We start from the raw sequence: 17,406 nt of genomic DNA, 5'->3' as shown, positions 1-17,406 counted from the left end.
GGTTTGACAGTGAAAACTGCAGGAACTTCCAACCGGCACTAGGAAACAGACTGAGAAAGCAGAGAAAAAGTGTCTCCTGCAACCCGTTCCCTTGGGGCTACATGAACGAACGTCTCTCCACTTGCTCAGTTCTGAGAGATAAGTGTGTGTGAAAGCCGTCCTTCACCTAGCTTGTTGGGAACACAAAGTTTCTTTTCAGTTGCAAACTCCATTCCATACATATATATGGGGAGGTACAAGCTCCAACTCGGTTTTACAGTGAAAACTGCAGGAACTTCAAACCGGCACTAGAAAACAGACTGAGAAAGCAGAGAAAAAGTGTCTCCTGCAACCCGTTCTCTTTTTGCTACATGAAAGAACGTCTCTCCACTTGCTCAGTTCTGAGAGATACGTGTGTGTGAAAGCCGTCCTTCACCTAGCTTGTTGGGAACACAAAGTTTCTTTTCAGTTGCAAACTCCATTCCATACATATATATGGGGAGGTTCTAGCTCCAACTCGGTTTGACAGTGAAAACTGCAGGAACTTCAAACCGGCACTAGGAAACAGACTGAGAAAGCAGAAAAAGTGTCTCCTGCAACCCGTTCCCTGGGTGCTAGATGAACGAACGTCTCTCCACTTGCTCAGTTCTGAGAGATAAGTGTGTGTGAAAGCCGTCCTTCACCTAGCTTGTTGGAAAAACAAAGTTTATTTTCAGTTGCAAACTCCATTCCATACATATATATGGGGAGGTACTAGCTCCAAATCGGTTTGACAGTGAAAACTGCAGGAACTTCAAACAGGCACTAGGAAACAGACTGAGAAAGCAGAGGAAAAGTGTCTCCTGCAACCCGTTCCCTTGGTGCTAGATGAACGAACGTCTCTCCACTTGCTCAGTTCTGAGAGATAAGTGTGTGTGAAAGCCGTCCTTCACCTAGCTTGTTGGGAACACAAAGTTTCTTTTAAGTTGCAAACTCCATTCCATACATATATATGGGGAGGTACTAGCTCCAACTCGGTTTGACAGTGAAAACTGCAGGAACTTCAAACCGGCACTAGGAAAAAGACTGAGAAAGCAGAGAAAAAGTGTCTCCTGCAACCCGTTCCCTTGGTGCTAGATGAACGAACGTCTCTCCACTTGCTCAGTTCTGAGAGATAAGTGTGTGTGAAAGCCGTCCTTCAGCTAGCTTGTTGGGAACACAAAGTTTCTTTTCAGTTGCAAACTCCATTCCATACATATATATGGGGAGGTAGTAGCTCCAACTCGGTTTGACAGTGAAAACTGCAGGAACTTCAAACCGGCACTAGGAAACAGACTGAGAAAGCAGAGAAAAAGTGTCTCCTGCAACCCGTTCCCTTGGTGCTAGATGAACGAACGTCTCTCCACTTGCTCAGTTCTGAGAGATAAGTGTGTGTGAAAGCCGTCCTTCAGCTAGCTTGTTGGGAACACAAAGTTTCTTTTCAGTTGCAAACTCCATTCCATAAATATATATGGGGAGGTAGTAGCTCCAACTCGATTTCACAGTGAAAACTGCAGGAACTTCAAACCGGCACTAGGAAACAGACAGAGAAAGCAGAGAAAAAGTGTCTCCTGCAACCCGTTCCCTTGGTGCTAGATGAACGAACGTCTCTCCACTTGCTCAGTTCTGAGAGATAAGTGTGTGTGAAAGCCGTCCTTCACCTAGCTTGCTGGGAACACAAAGTTTCTTTTCAGTTGCAAACTCCATTTCATACATATATATGGGGAGGTTCTAGCTCCAACTCGGTTTGACAGTGAAAACTGCAGGAACTTCCAACCGGCACTAGGAAACAGACTGAGAAAGCAGAGAAAAAGTGTCTCCTGCAACCCGTTCCCTTGGGGCTACATGAACGAACGTCTCTCCACTTGCTCAGTTCTGAGAGATAAGTGTGTGTGAAAGCCGTCCTTCACCTAGCTTGTTGGGAACACAAAGTTTCTTTTCAGTTGCAAACTCCATTCCATACATATATATGGGGAGGTACAAGCTCCAACTCGGTTTTACAGTGAAAACTGCAGGAACTTCAAACCGGCACTAGAAAACAGACTGAGAAAGCAGAGAAAAAGTGTCTCCTGCAATCCGTTCCCTTGGTGCTACATGAAAGAACGTCTCTCCACTTGCTCAGTTCTGAGAGATAAGTGTGTGTGAAAGCCGTCCTTCACCTAGCTTGTTGGGAACACAAAGTTTCTTTTCAGTTGCAAACTCCATTCCATACATATATATGGGGAGGTTCTAGCTCCAACTCGGTTTTACAGTGAAAACTGCAGGAACTTCAAACCGGCACTAGGAAACAGACTGAGAAAGCAGAAAAAGTGTCTCCTGCAACCCGTTCCCTGGGTGCTAGATGAACGAACGTCTCTCCACTTGCTCAGTTCTGAGAGATAAGTGTGTGTGAAAGTCGTCCTTCACCTAGCTTGTTGGAAAAACAAAGTTTCTTTTCAGTTGCAAACTCCATTCCATACATATATATGGGGAGGTACTAGCTCCAAATCGGTTTGACAGTGAAAACTGCAGGAACTTCAAACCGGCACTAGGAAACAGACTGAGAAAGCAGAGGAAAAGTGTCTCCTGCAACCCGTTCCCTTGGTGCTAGATGAACGAACGTCTCTCCACTTGCTCAGTTCTGAGAGATAAGTGTGTGTGAAAGCCGTCCTTCACCTAGCTTGTTGGGAACACAAAGTTTCTTTTAAGTTGCAAACTCCATTCCATACATATATATGGGGAGGTACTAGCTCCAACTCGGTTTGACAGTGAAAACTGCAGGAACTTCAAACCGGCACTAGGAAACAGACTGAGAAAGCAGAGAAAAAGTGTCTCCTGCAACCCGTTCCCTTGGTGCTAGATGAACGAACGTCTCTCCACTTGCTCAGTTCTGAGAGATAAGTGTGTGTGAAAGCCGTCCTTCAGCTAGCTTGTTGGGAACACAAAGTTTCTTTTCAGTTGCAAACTCCATTCCATACATATATATGGGGAGGTAGTAGCTCCAACTCGGTTTGACAGTGAAAACTGCAGGAACTTCAAACCGGCACTAGGAAAAAGACTGAGAAAGCAGAGAAAAAGTGCCTCCTGCAACCCGTTCCCTTGGTGCTAGATGAACGAACGTCTCTCCACTTGCTCAGTTCTGAGAGATAAGTGTGTGTGAAAGCCGTCCTTCAGCTAGCTTGTTGGGAACACAAAGGTTCTTTTCAGTTACAAACTCCATTCCATACATATATATGGGGAGGTAGTAGCTCCAACTCGGTTTGACAGTGAAAACTGCAGGAACTTCAAACCGGCACTAGGAAACAGACTGAGAAAGCAGAGAAAAAGTGTCTCCTGCAAGCCGTTCCCTTGGTGCTACATGAACGAACGTCTCTCCACTTGCTCAGTTCTGAGAGATAAGTGTGTGTGAAAGCCGTCCTTCAGCTAGCTTGTTGGGAACACAAAGTTTCTTTTCAGTTGCAAACTCCATTCCATAAATATATATGGGGAGGTAGTAGCTCCAACTCGGTTTCACAGTGAAAACTGCAGGAACTTCAAACCGGCACTAGGAAACAGACAGAGAAAGCAGAGAAAAAGTGTCTCCTGCAACCCGTTCCCTTGGTGCTAGATGAACGAACGTCTCTCCACTTGCTCAGTTCTGAGAGATAAGTGTGTGTGAAAGCCGTCCTTCACCTAGCTTGCTGGGAACACAAAGTTTCTTTTCAGTTGCAAACTCCATTTCATACATATATATGGGGAGGTTCTAGCTCCAACTCGGTTTGACAGTGAAAACTGCAGGAACTTCAAACCGGCACTAGGAAACAGACTGAGAAAGCAGAAAAAGTGTCTCCTGCAACCCGTTCCCTGGGTGCTAGATGAACGAACGTCTCTCCACTTGCTCAGTTCTGAGAGATAAGTGTGTGTGAAAGCCGTCCTTCACCTAGCTTGTTGGAAAAACAAAGTTTATTTTCAGTTGCAAACTCCATTCCATACATATATATGGGGAGGTAGTAGCTCCAAATCGGTTTGACAGTGAAAACTGCAGGAACTTCAAACCGGCACTAGGAAAAAGACTGAGAAAGCAGAGAAAAAGTGCCTCCTGCAACCCATTCCCTTGGTGCTAGATGAACGAACGTCTCTCCACTTGCTCACTTCTGAGAGATAAGTGTGTGTGAAACCCGTCCTTCACCTATCTTGATGGGAACACAAAGTTTCTTTTCAGTTGCAAACTCCATTCCATACATATATATGGGGAGGTACAAGCTCCAACTCGGTTTGACAGTGAAAACTGCAGGAACTTCAAACCGGCACTAGGAAACAGACTGAGAAAGCAGAGAAAAAGTGTCTCCTGCAACCCGTTCCCTTGGTGCTAGATGAACGAACGTCTCTCCACTTGCTCAGTTCTGAGAGATAAGTGTGTGTGAAAGCCGTCCTTCACCTAGCTTGTTGGGAACACAAAGTTCCTTTTCAGTTGCAAACTCCATTCCATACATATATATGGGGAGGTAGTAGCTCCAACTCGGTTTGACAGTGAAAACTGCAGGAACTTCAAACCGGCACTAGGAAACAGACTGAGAAAGCAGAGAAAAAGTGTCTCTTGCAACCCGTTCCCTTGGTACTAGATGAACGAACGTCTCTCCACTTGCTCAGTTCTGAGAGATAAGTGTGTGTGAAAGCCGTCCTTCACCTAGCTTGTTGGGAACACAAAGTTTCTTTTCAGTTGCAAACTCCATTCCATACATATATATGGGGAGGTACTAGCTCCAACTCGGTTTGACAGTGAAAACTGCAGGAACTTCAAACCGGCACTAGGAAACAGACTGAGAAAGCAGAGAAAAAGTGTCTCCTGCAACCCGTTCCCTTGGTGCTAGATGAACGAACGTCTCTCCACTTGCTCAGTTCTGAGAGATAAGTGTGTGTGAAAGCCGTCCTTCAGCTAGCTTGTTGGGAACACAAAGTTTCTTTTCAGTTGCAAACTCCATTCCATAAATATATATGGGGAGGTAGTAGCTCCAACTCGGTTTCACAGTGAAAACTGCAGGAACTTCAAACCGGCACTAGGAAACAGACAGAGAAAGCAGAGAAAAAGTGTCTCCTGCAACCCGTTCCCTTGGTGCTAGATGAACGAACGTCTCTCCACTTGCTCAGTTCTGAGAGATAAGTGTGTGTGAAAGCCGTCCTTCACCTAGCTTGCTGGGAACACAAAGTTTCTTTTCAGTTGCAAACTCCATTTCATACATATATATGGGGAGGTTCTAGCTCCAACTCGGTTTGACAGTGAAAACTGCAGGAACTTCCAACCGGCACTAGGAAACAGAATGAGAAAGCAGAGAAAAAGTGTCTCCTGCAACCCGTTCCCTTGGGGCTACATGAACGAACGTCTCTCCACTTGCTCAGTTCTGAGAGATAAGTGTGTGTGAAAGCCGTCCTTCACCTAGCTTGTTGGGAACACAAAGTTTCTTTTCAGTTGCAAACTCCATTCCATACATATATATGGGGAGGTACAAGCTCCAACTCGGTTTTACAGTGAAAACTGCAGGAACTTCAAACCGGCACTAGAAAACAGACTGAGAAAGCAGAGAAAAAGTGTCTCCTGCAACCCGTTCCCTTGGTGCTACATGAAAGAACGTCTCTCCACTTGCTCAGTTCTGAGAGATAAGTGTGTGTGAAAGCCGTCCTTCACCTAGCTTGTTGGGAACACAAAGTTTCTTTTCAGTTGCAAACTCCATTCCATACATATATATGGGGAGGTTCTAGCTCCAACTCGGTTTGACAGTGAAAACTGCAGGAACTTCAAACCGGCACTAGGAAACAGACTGAGAAAGCAGAAAAAGTGTCTCCTGCAACCCGTTCCCTGGGTGCTAGATGAACGAACGTCTCTCCACTTGCTCAGTTCTGAGAGATAAGTGTGTGTGAAAGCCGTCCTTCACCTAGCTTGTTGGAAAAACAAAGTTTCTTTTCAGTTGCAAACTCCATTCCATACATATATATGGGGAGGTACTAGCTCCAAATCGGTTTGACAGTGAAAACTGCAGGAACTTCAAACCGGCACTAGGAAACAGACTGAGAAAGCAGAGGAAAAGTGTCTCCTGCAACCCGTTCCCTTGGTGCTAGATGAACGAACGTCTCTCCACTTGCTCAGTTCTGAGAGATAAGTGTGTGTGAAAGCCGTCCTTCACCTAGCTTGTTGGGAACACAAAGTTTCTTTTAAGTTGCAAACTCCATTCCATACATATATATGGGGAGGTACTAGCTCCAACACGGTTTGACAGTGAAAACTGCAGGAACTTCAAACCGGCACTAGGAAACAGACTGAGAAAGCAGAGAAAAAGTGTCTCCTGCAACCCGTTCCCTTGGTGCTAGATGAACGAACGTCTCTCCACTTGCTCAGTTCTGAGAGATAAGTGTGTGTGAAAGCCGTCCTTCAGCTAGCTTGTTGGGAACACAAAGTTTCTTTTCAGTTGCAAACTCCATTCCATACATATATATGGGGAGGTAGTAGCTCCAACTCGGTTTGACAGTGAAAACTGCAGGAACTTCAAACCGGCACTAGGAAAAAGACTGAGAAAGCAGAGAAAAAGTGCCTCCTGCAACCCGTTCCCTTGGTGCTAGATGAACGAACGTCTCTCCACTTGCTCAGTTCTGAGAGATAAGTGTGTGTGAAAGCCGTCCTTCAGCTAGCTTGTTGGGAACACAAAGGTTCTTTTCAGTTGCAAACTCCATTCCATACATATATATGGGGAGGTACTAGCTCCAACTCGGTTTGACAGTGAAAACTGCAGGAACTTCAAACCGGCACTAGGAAACAGACTGAGAAAGCAGAGAAAAAGTGTCTCCTGCAACCCGTTCCCTTGGTGCTAGATGAACGAACGTCTCTCCACTTGCTAAGTTCTGAGAGATAAGTGTGTGTGAAAGCCGTCCTTCAGCTAGCTTGTTGGGAACACAAAGTTTCTTTTCAGTTGCAAACTCCATTCCATAAATATATATGGGGAGGTAGTAGCTCCAACTCTGTTTCACAGTGAAAACTGCAGGAACTTCAAACCGGCACTAGGAAACAGACAGAGAAAGCAGAGAAAAAGTGTCTCCTGCAACCCGTTCCCTTGGTGCTAGATGAACGAACGTCTCTCCACTTGCTCAGTTCTGAGAGATAAGTGTGTGTGAAAGCCGTCCTTCACCTAGCTTGCTGGGAACACAAAGTTTCTTTTCAGTTGCAAACTCCATTTCATACATATATATGGGGAGGTTCTAGCTCCAACTCGGTTTGACAGTGAAAACTGCAGGAACTTCCAACCGGCACTAGGAAACAGAATGAGAAAGCAGAGAAAAAGTGTCTCCTGCAACCCGTTCCCTTGGGGCTACATGAACGAACGTCTCTCCACTTGCTCAGTTCTGAGAGATAAGTGTGTGTGAAAGCCGTCCTTCACCTAGCTTGTTGGGAACACAAAGTTTCTTTTCAGTTGCAAACTCCATTCCATACATATATATGGGGAGGTACAAGCTCCAACTCGGTTTTACAGTGAAAACTGCAGGAACTTCAAACCGGCACTAGAAAACAGACTGAGAAAGCAGAGAAAAAGTGTCTCCTGCAACCCGTTCCCTTGGTGCTACATGAAAGAACGTCTCTCCACTTGCTCAGTTCTGAGAGATAAGTGTGTGTGAAAGCCGTCCTTCACCTAGCTTGTTGGGAACACAAAGTTTCTTTTCAGTTGCAAACTCCATTCCATACATATATATGGGGAGGTTCTAGCTCCAACTCGGTTTGACAGTGAAAACTGCAGGAACTTCAAACCGGCACTAGGAAACAGACTGAGAAAGCAGAAAAAGTGTCTCCTGCAACCCGTTCCCTGGGTGCTAGATGAACTAACGTCTCTCCACTTGCTCAGTTCTGAGAGATAAGTGTGTGTGAAAGCCGTCCTTCACCTAGCTTGTTGGAAAAACAAAGTTTCTTTTCAGTTGCAAACTCCATTCCATACATATATATGGGGAGGTACTAGCTCCAAATCGGTTTGACAGTGAAAACTGCAGGAACTTCAAACCGGCACTAGGAAACAGAATGAGAAAGCAGAGGAAAAGTGTCTCCTGCAACCCGTTCCCTTGGTGCTAGATGAACGAACGTCTCTCCACTTGCTCAGTTCTGAGAGATAAGTGTGTGTGAAAGCCATCCTTCACCTAGCTTGTTGGGAACACAAAGTTTCTTTTAAGTTGCAAACTCCATTCCATACATATATATGGGGAGGTACTAGCTCCAACTCGGTTTGACAGTGAAAACTGCAGGAACTTCAAACCGGCACTAGGAAACAGACTGAGAAAGCAGAGAAAAAGTGACTCCTGCAACCCGTTCCCTTGGTGCTAGATGAACGAACGTCTCTCCACTTGCTCAGTTCTGAGAGATAAGTGTGTGTGAAAGCCGTCCTTCAGCTAGCTTGTTGGGAACACAAAGTTTCTTTTCAGTTGCAAACTCCATTCCATACATATATATGGGGAGGTAGTAGCTCCAACTCGGTTTGACAGTGAAAACTGCAGGAACTTCAAACCGGCACTAGGAAAAAGACTGAGAAAGCAGAGAAAAAGTGCCTCCTGCAACCCGTTCCCTTGGTGCTAGATGAACGAACGTCTCTCCACTTGCTCAGTTCTGAGAGATAAGTGTGTGTGAAAGCCGTCCTTCAGCTAGCTTGTTGGGAACACAAAGGTTCTTTTCAGTTGCAAACTCCATTCCATACATATATATGGGGAGGTACTAACTCCAACTCGGTTTGACAGTGAAAACTGCAGGAACTTCAAACCGGCACTAGGAAACAGACTGAGAAAGCAGAGAAAAAGTGTCTCCTGCAACCCGTTCCCTTGGTGCTAGATGAACGAACGTCTCTCCACTTGCTCAGTTCTGAGAGATAAGTGTGTGTGAAAGCCGTCCTTCAGCTAGCTTGTTGGGAACACAAAGTATCTTTTCAGTTGCAAACTCCATTCCATAAATATATATGGGGAGGTAGAAGCTCCAACTCGGTTTCACAGTGAAAACTGCAGGAACTTCAAACCGGCACTAGGAAACAGACAGAGAAAGCAGAGAAAAAGTGTCTCCTGCAACCCGTTCCCTTGGTGCTAGATGAACGAACGTCTCTCCACTTGCTCAGTTCTGAGAGATAAGTGTGTGTGAAAGCCGTCCTTCACCTAGCTTGCTGGGAACACAAAGTTTCTTTTCAGTTGCAAACTCCATTTCATACATATATATGGGGAGGTTCTAGCTCCAACTCGGTTTGACAGTGAAAACTGCAGGAACTTCCAACCGGCACTAGGAAACAGACTGAGAAAGCAGAGAAATAGTGTCTCCTGCAACCCGTTCCCTTGGGGCTACATGAACGAACGTCTCTCCACTTGCTCAGTTCTGAGAGATAAGTGTGTGTGAAAGCCGTCCTTCACCTAGCTTGTTGGGAACACAAAGTTTCTTTTCAGTTGCAAACTCCATTCCATACATATATATGGGGAGGTACTAGCTCCAACTCGGTTTGACAGTGAAAACTGCAGGAACTTCAAACCGGCACTAGAAAACACACTGAGAAAGCAGAGAAAAAGTGTCTCCTTCAACCCGTTCCCTTGGGGCTACATGAAAGAACGTCTCTCCACTTGCTCAGTTCTGAGAGATAAGTGTGTGTGAAAGCCGTCCTTCACCTAGCTTGTTGGGAACACAAAGTTTCTTTTCAGTTGCAAACTCCATTCCATACATATATATGGGGAGGTACAAGCTCCAACTCGGTTTTACAGTGAAAACTGCAGGAACTTCAAACCGGCACTAGGAAATAGACTGAGAATGCAGAGAAAAAGTGTCTCCTGCAACCCGTTACCTTGGTGCTTGATGAACGAACGTCTCTCCACTTGCTGAGTTCTGAGAGATAAGTGTGTGTGAAAGCCGTCCTTCACCTAGCTTGTTGGGAACACAAAGTTTCTTTTCAGTTGCAAACTCCATTCCATACATATATATGGGGAGGTACTAGCTCCAACTCGGTTTGACAGTGAAAACTGCAGTAACATCAAACCGGCACTAGGAAACAGACTGAGAAAGCAGAGAAAAAGTGTCTCCTGCAACCCGTTCCCTTGGTGCTTGATGAACGAACGTCTCTCCACTTGCTGAGTTCTGAGAGATAAGTGTGTGTGAAAGCCGTCCTTCACCTAGCTTGTTGGGAACACAAAGTTTCTTTTAAGTTGCAAACTCCATTCCATACATATATATGGGGAGGTACTAGCTCCAACTCGGTTTGACAGTGAAAACTGCAGGAACTTCAAACCGACACTAGGAAACAGACTGAGAAAGCAGAGAAAAAGTGTCTCCTGCAACCCGTTACCTTGGTGCTTGATGAACGAACGTCTCTCCACTTGCTGAGTTCTGAGAGATAAGTGTGTGAAAGCCGTCCTTCACCTAGCTTGTTGGGAACACAAAGATTCTTTTCAGTTGCAAACTCCATTCCATACATATATATGGGGAGGTACTAGCTCCAACTCGGTTTGACAGTGAAAACTGCAGGAACTTCAAACCGGCACTAGGAAACAGACTGAGAAAGCAGAGAAAAAGTGTCTCCTGCAAATCGTTCCCTTGGTGCTAGATGAACGAACGTCTCTCCACTTGCTCAGTTCTGAGAGATAAGTGTGTGTGAAAGCCGTCCTTCACCTAGCTTGTTGGTAATACAAAGTTTCTTTTCAGTTGCAAACTCCATTCCATACATATATATGGGGAGGTACAAGCTCCAACTCGGTTTTACAGTGAAAACTGCAGGAACTTCAAACCGGCACTAGAAAACAGACTGAGAAAGCAGAGAAAAAGTGTCTCCTGCATCCCGTTCCCTTGGTGCTACATGAAAGAACGTCTCTCCACTTGCTCAGTTCTGAGAGATAAGTGTGTGTGAAAGCCGTCCTTCACCTAGCTTGTTGGGAACACAAAGTTTCTTTTCAGTTGCAAACTCCATTCCATACATATATATGGGGAGGTTCTAGCTCCAACTCGGTTTGACAGTGAAAACTGCAGGAACTTCAAACCGGCACTAGGAAACAGACTGAGAATGCAGAGAAAAAGTGTCTCCTGCAACCCGTTACCTTGGTGCTTGATGAACGAACGTCTCTCCACTTGCTGAGTTCTGAGAGATAAGTGTGTGTGAAAGCCGTCCTTCACCTAGCTTGTTGGGAACACAAAGTTTCTTTTCAGTTGCAAACTCCATTCCATACATATATATGGGGAGGTACTAGCTCCAACTCGGTTTGACAGTGAAAACTGCAGTAACATCAAACCGGCACTAGGAAACAGACTGAGAAAGCAGAGAAAAAGTGTCTCCTGCAACCCGTTCCCTTGGTGCTTGATGAACGAACGTCTCTCCACTTGCTGAGTTCTGAGAGATAAGTGTGTGTGAAAGCCGTCCTTCACCTAGCTTGTTGGGAACACAAAGTTTCTTTTAAGTTGCAAACTCCATTCCATACATATATATGGGGAGGTACTAGCTCCAACTCGGTTTGACAGTGAAAACTGCAGGAACTTCAAACCGACACTAGGAAACAGACTGAGAAAGCAGAGAAAAAGTGTCTCCTGCAACCCGTTACCTTGGTGCTTGATGAACGAACGTCTCTCCACTTGCTGAGTTCTGAGAGATAAGTGTGTGAAAGCCGTCCTTCACCTAGCTTGTTGGGAACACAAAGATTCTTTTCAGTTGCAAACTCCATTCCATACATATATATGGGGAGGTACTAGCTCCAACTCGGTTTGACAGTGAAAACTGCAGGAACTTCAAACCGGCACTAGGAAACAGACTGAGAAAGCAGAGAAAAAGTGTCTCCTGCAAATCGTTCCCTTGGTGCTAGATGAACGAACGTCTCTCCACTTGCTCAGTTCTGAGAGATAAGTGTGTGTGAAAGCCGTCCTTCACCTAGCTTGTTGGTAATACAAAGTTTCTTTTCAGTTGCAAACTCCATTCCATACATATATATGGGGAGGTACAAGCTCCAACTCGGTTTTACAGTGAAAACTGCAGGAACTTCAAACCGGCACTAGAAAACAGACTGAGAAAGCAGAGAAAAAGTGTCTCCTGCATCCCGTTCCCTTGGTGCTACATGAAAGAACGTCTCTCCACTTGCTCAGTTCTGAGAGATAAGTGTGTGTGAAAGCCGTCCTTCACCTAGCTTGTTGGGAACACAAAGTTTCTTTTCAGTTGCAAACTCCATTCCATACATATATATGGGGAGGTTCTAGCTCCAACTCGGTTTGACAGTGAAAACTGCAGGAACTTCAAACCGGCACTAGGAAACAGACTGAGAATGCAGAGAAAAAGTGTCTCCTGCAACCCGTTACCTTGGTGCTTGATGAACGAACGTCTCTCCACTTGCTGAGTTCTGAGAGATAAGTGTGTGTGAAAGCCGTCCTTCACCTAGCTTGTTGGGAACACAAAGTTTCTTTTCAGTTGCAAACTCCATTCCATACATATATATGGGGAGGTACTAGCTCCAACTCGGTTTGACAGTGAAAACTGCAGTAACATCAAACCGGCACTAGGAAACAGACTGAGAAAGCAGAGAAAAAGTGTCTCCTGCAACCCGTTCCCTTGGTGCTTGATGAACGAACGTCTCTCCACTTGCTGAGTTCTGAGAGATAAGTGTGTGTGAAAGCCGTCCTTCACCTAGCTTGTTGGGAACACAAAGTTTCTTTTAAGTTGCAAACTCCATTCCATACATATATATGGGGAGGTACTAGCTCCAACTCGGTTTGACAGTGAAAACTGCAGGAACTTCAAACCGACACTAGGAAACAGACTGAGAAAGCAGAGAAAAAGTGTCTCCTGCAACCCGTTACCTTGGTGCTTGATGAACGAACGTCTCTCCACTTGCTGAGTTCTGAGAGATAAGTGTGTGAAAGCCGTCCTTCACCTAGCTTGTTGGGAACACAAAGTTTCTTTTCAGTTGCAAACTCCATTCCATACATATATATGGGGAGGTACTAGCTCCAACTCGGTTTGACAGTGAAAACTGCAGGAACTTCAAACCGGCACTAGGAAACAGACTGAGAAAGCAGAGAAAAAGTGTCTCCTGCAAATCGTTCCCTTGGTGCTAGATGAACGAACGTCTCTCCACTTGCTCAGTTCTGAGAGATAAGTGTGTGTGAAAGCCGTCCTTCACCTAGCTTGTTGGTAATACAAAGTTTCTTTTCAGTTGCAAACTCCATTCCATACATATATATGGGGAGGTTCTAGCTCCAACTCGGTTTGACAGTGAAAACTGCAGGAACTTCAAACCGGCACTAGAAAACAGACTGAGAAAGCAGAGAAAAAGTGTCTCCTGCATCCCGTTCCCTTGGTGCTAGATGAACGAACGTCTCTCCACTTGCTCAGTTCTGAGAGATAAGTGTGTGTGAAAGCCGTCCTTCACCTAGCTTGTTGGAAAAACAAAGTTTCTTTTCAGTTGCAAACTCCATTCCATACATATATATGGGGAGGTTCTAGCTCCAACTCGGTTTGACAGTGAAAACTGCAGGAACTTCAAACCGGCACTAGGAAACAGACTGAGAAAGCAGAGGAAAAGTGTCTCCTGCAACCCGTTCCCTGGGTGCTAGATGAACGAACGTCTCTCCACTTGCTCAGTTCTGAGAGATAAGTGTGTGTGAAAGCCGTCCTTCACCTAGCTTGTTGGAAACACAAAGTTTCTTTTCAGTTGCAAACTCCATTCCATACATATATATGGGGAGGTACTAGCTCCAACTCGGTTTGACAGTGAAAACTGCAGGAACTTCAAACCGGCACTAGGAAACAGACTGAGAAAGCAGAGGAAAAGTGTCTCCTGCAACCCGTTCCCTTGGTGCTAGATGAACGAACGTCTCTCCACTTGCTCAGTTCTGAGAGATAAGTGTGTGTGAAAGCCGTCCTTCACCTAGCTTGTTGGGAACACAAAGTTTCTTTTCAGTTGCAAACTCCATTCCATACATATATATGGGGAGGTAGTAGCTCCAACTCGGTTTGACAGTGAAAACTGCAGGAACTTCAAACCGGCACTAGGAAAAAGACTGAGAAAGCAGAGAAAAAGTGCCTCCTGCAACCCGTTCCCTTGGTGCTAGATGAACGCACGTCTCTCCACTTGCTCAGTTCTGAGAGATAAGTGTGTGTGAAAGCCGTCCTTCAGCTAGCTTGTTGGGAACACAAAGGTTCTTTTCAGTTGCAAACTCCATTCCATACATATATATGGGGAGGTACTAGCTCCAACTCGGTTTGACAGTGAAAACTGCAGGAACTTCAAACCGGCACTAGGAAACAGACTGAGAAAGCAGAGAAAAAGTGTCTCCTGCAACCCGTTCCCTTGGTGCTAGATGAACGAACGTCTCTCCACTTGCTCAGTTCTGAGAGATAAGTGTGTGTGAAAGCCGTCCTTCAGCTAGCTTGTTGGGAACACAAAGTTTCTTTTCAGTTGCAAACTCCATTCCATAAATATATATGGGGAGGTAGTAGCTCCAACTCGGTTTCACAGTGAAAACTGCAGGAACTTCAAACCGGCACTAGGAAACAGACAGAGAAAGCAGAGAAAAAGTGTCTCCTGCAACCCGTTCCCTTGGTGCTAGATGAACGAACGTCTCTCCACTTGCTCAGTTCTGAGAGATAAGTGTGTGTGAAAGCCGTCCTTCACCTAGCTTGCTGGGAACACAAAGTTTCTTTTCAGTTGCAAACTCCATTTCATACATATATATGGGGAGGTTCTAGCTCCAACTCGGTTTGACAGTGAAAACTGCAGGAACTTCCAACCGGCACTAGGAAACAGACTGAGAAAGCAGAGAAAAAGTGTCTCCTGCAACCCGTTCCCTTGGGGCTACATGAACGAACGTCTCTCCACTTGCTCAGTTCTGAGAGATAAGTGTGTGTGAAAGCCGTCCTTCACCTAGCTTGTTGGGAACACAAAGTTTATTTTCAGTTGCAAACTCCATTCCATACATATATATGGGAGGTAGTAGCTCCAACTCGGTTTTACAGTGAAAACTGCAGGAACTTCAAACCGGCACTAGGAAAAAGACTGAGAAAGCAGAGAAAAAGTGCCTCCTGCAACCCGTTCCCTTGGTGCTAGATGAACGAACGTCTCTCCACTTGCTCAGTTCTGAGAGATAAGTGTGTGTGAAAGCCGTCCTTCAGCTAGATTGTTGGGAACACAAAGTTTCTTTTCAGTTGCAAACTCCATTCCATACATATATATGGGGAGGTACAAGCTCCAACTCGGTTTTACAGTGAAAACTGCAGGAACTTCAAACCGGCACTAGAAAACAGACTGAGAAAGCAGAGAAAAAGTGTCTCCTGCATCCCGTTCCCTTGGTGCTACATGAAAGAACGTCTCTCCACTTGCTCAGTTCTGAGAGATAAGTGTGTGTGAAAGCCGTCCTTCACCTAGCTTGTTGGGAACACAAAGTTTCTTTTCAGTTGCAAACTCCATTCCATACATATATATGGGGAGGTTCTAGCTCCAACTCGGTTTGACAGTGAAAACTGCAGGAACTTCAAACCGGCACTAGGAAACAGACTGAGAATGCAGAGAAAAAGTGTCTCCTGCAACCCGTTACCTTGGTGCTTGATGAACGAACGTCTCTCCACTTGCTGAGTTCTGAGAGATAAGTGTGTGTGAAAGCCGTCCTTCACCTAGCTTGTTGGGAACACAAAGTTTCTTTTCAGTTGCAAACTCCATTCCATACATATATATGGGGAGGTACTAGCTCCAACTCGGTTTGACAGTGAAAACTGCAGTAACATCAAACCGGCACTAGGAAACAGACTGAGAAAGCAGAGAAAAAGTGTCTCCTGCAACCCGTTCCCTTGGTGCTTGATGAACGAACGTCTCTCCACTTGCTGAGTTCTGAGAGATAAGTGTGTGTGAAAGCCGTCCTTCACCTAGCTTGTTGGGAACACAAAGTTTCTTTTAAGTTGCAAACTCCATTCCATACATATATATGGGGAGGTACTAGCTCCAACTCGGTTTGACAGTGAAAACTGCAGGAACTTCAAACCGACACTAGGAAACAGACTGAGAAAGCAGAGAAAAAGTGTCTCCTGCAACCCGTTACCTTGGTGCTTGATGAACGAACGTCTCTCCACTAGCTGAGTTCTGAGAGATAAGTGTGTGAAAGCCGTCCTTCACCTAGCTTGTTGGGAACACAAAGTTTCTTTTCAGTTGCAAACTCCATTCCATACATATATATGGGGAGGTACTAGCTCCAACTCGGTTTGACAGTGAAAACTGCAGGAACTTCAAACCGGCACTAGGAAACAGACTGAGAAAGCAGAGAAAAAGTGTCTCCTGCAAATCGTTCCCTTGGTGCTAGATGAACGAACGTCTCTCCACTTGCTCAGTTCTGAGAGATAAGTGTGTGTGAAAGCCGTCCTTCACCTAGCTTGTTGGGAACACAAAGTTTCTTTTCAGTTGCAAACTCCATTCCATACATATATATGGGGAGGTTCTAGCTCCAACTCGGTTTGACAGTGAAAACTGCAGGAACTTCAAACCGGCACTAGGAAACAGACTGAGAAAGCAGAAAAAGTGTCTCCTGCAACCCGTTCCCTGGGTGCTAGATGAACGAACGTCTCTCCACTTGCTCAGTTCTGAGAGATAAGTGTGTGTGAAAGCCGTCCTTCACCTAGCTTGTTGGAAAAACAAAGTTTCTTTTCAGTTGCAAACTCCATTCCATACATATATATGGGGAGGTACTAGCTCCAACTCGGTTTGACAGTGAAAACTGCAGGAACTTCAAACCGGCACTAGGAAACAGACTGAGAAAGCAGAGGAAAAGTGTCTCCTGCAACCCGTTCCCTTGGTGCTAGATGAACGAACGTCTCTCCACTTGCTCAGTTCTGAGAGATAAGTGTGTGTGAAAGCCGTCCTTCACCTAGCTTGTTGGGAACACAAAGTTTCTTTTCAGTTGCAAACTCCATTCCATACATATATATGGGGAGGTACTAGCTCCAACTCGGTTTGACAGTGAAAACTGCAGGAACTTCAAACCGGCACTAGGAAACAGACTGAGAAAGCAGAGAAAAGTGTCTCCTGCAACCCGTTACCTTGGTGCTAGTTGAACGAACGTCTCTCCACTTGCTCAGTTCTGAGAGATAAGTGGGTGTGAAAGCCGTCCTTCACCTAGCTTGTTGGGAACTCAAAGTTTCTTTTCAGTTGCAAACTCCATTCCATACATATATATGGGGAGGTAGTAGCTCCAACTCTGTTTGACAGTGAAAACTGCAGGAACTTCAAACCGGCACTAGGAAACAGACTGAGAAAGCAGAGAAAAAGTGTCTCCTGCAACCCGTTCCCTTGGTGCTAGATGAACGAACGTCTCTCCACTTGCTCAGTTCTGAGAGATAAGTGTGTGTGAAAGCCGTCCTTCACCTAGCTTGTTGGGAATACAAAGTTTCTTTTCAGTTGCAAACTCCATTCCATACATATATATGGGGAGGTACAAGCTCCAAC

Source organism: Camelus bactrianus, chromosome 35 (assembly GCF_048773025.1).
Source record: "Camelus bactrianus isolate YW-2024 breed Bactrian camel chromosome 35, ASM4877302v1, whole genome shotgun sequence".
Taxonomy (NCBI): domain Eukaryota; kingdom Metazoa; phylum Chordata; class Mammalia; order Artiodactyla; family Camelidae; genus Camelus; species Camelus bactrianus.
The sequence above is the reverse complement of the archived record's forward strand: the minus strand, read 5'-3'. Positions refer to the sequence as shown.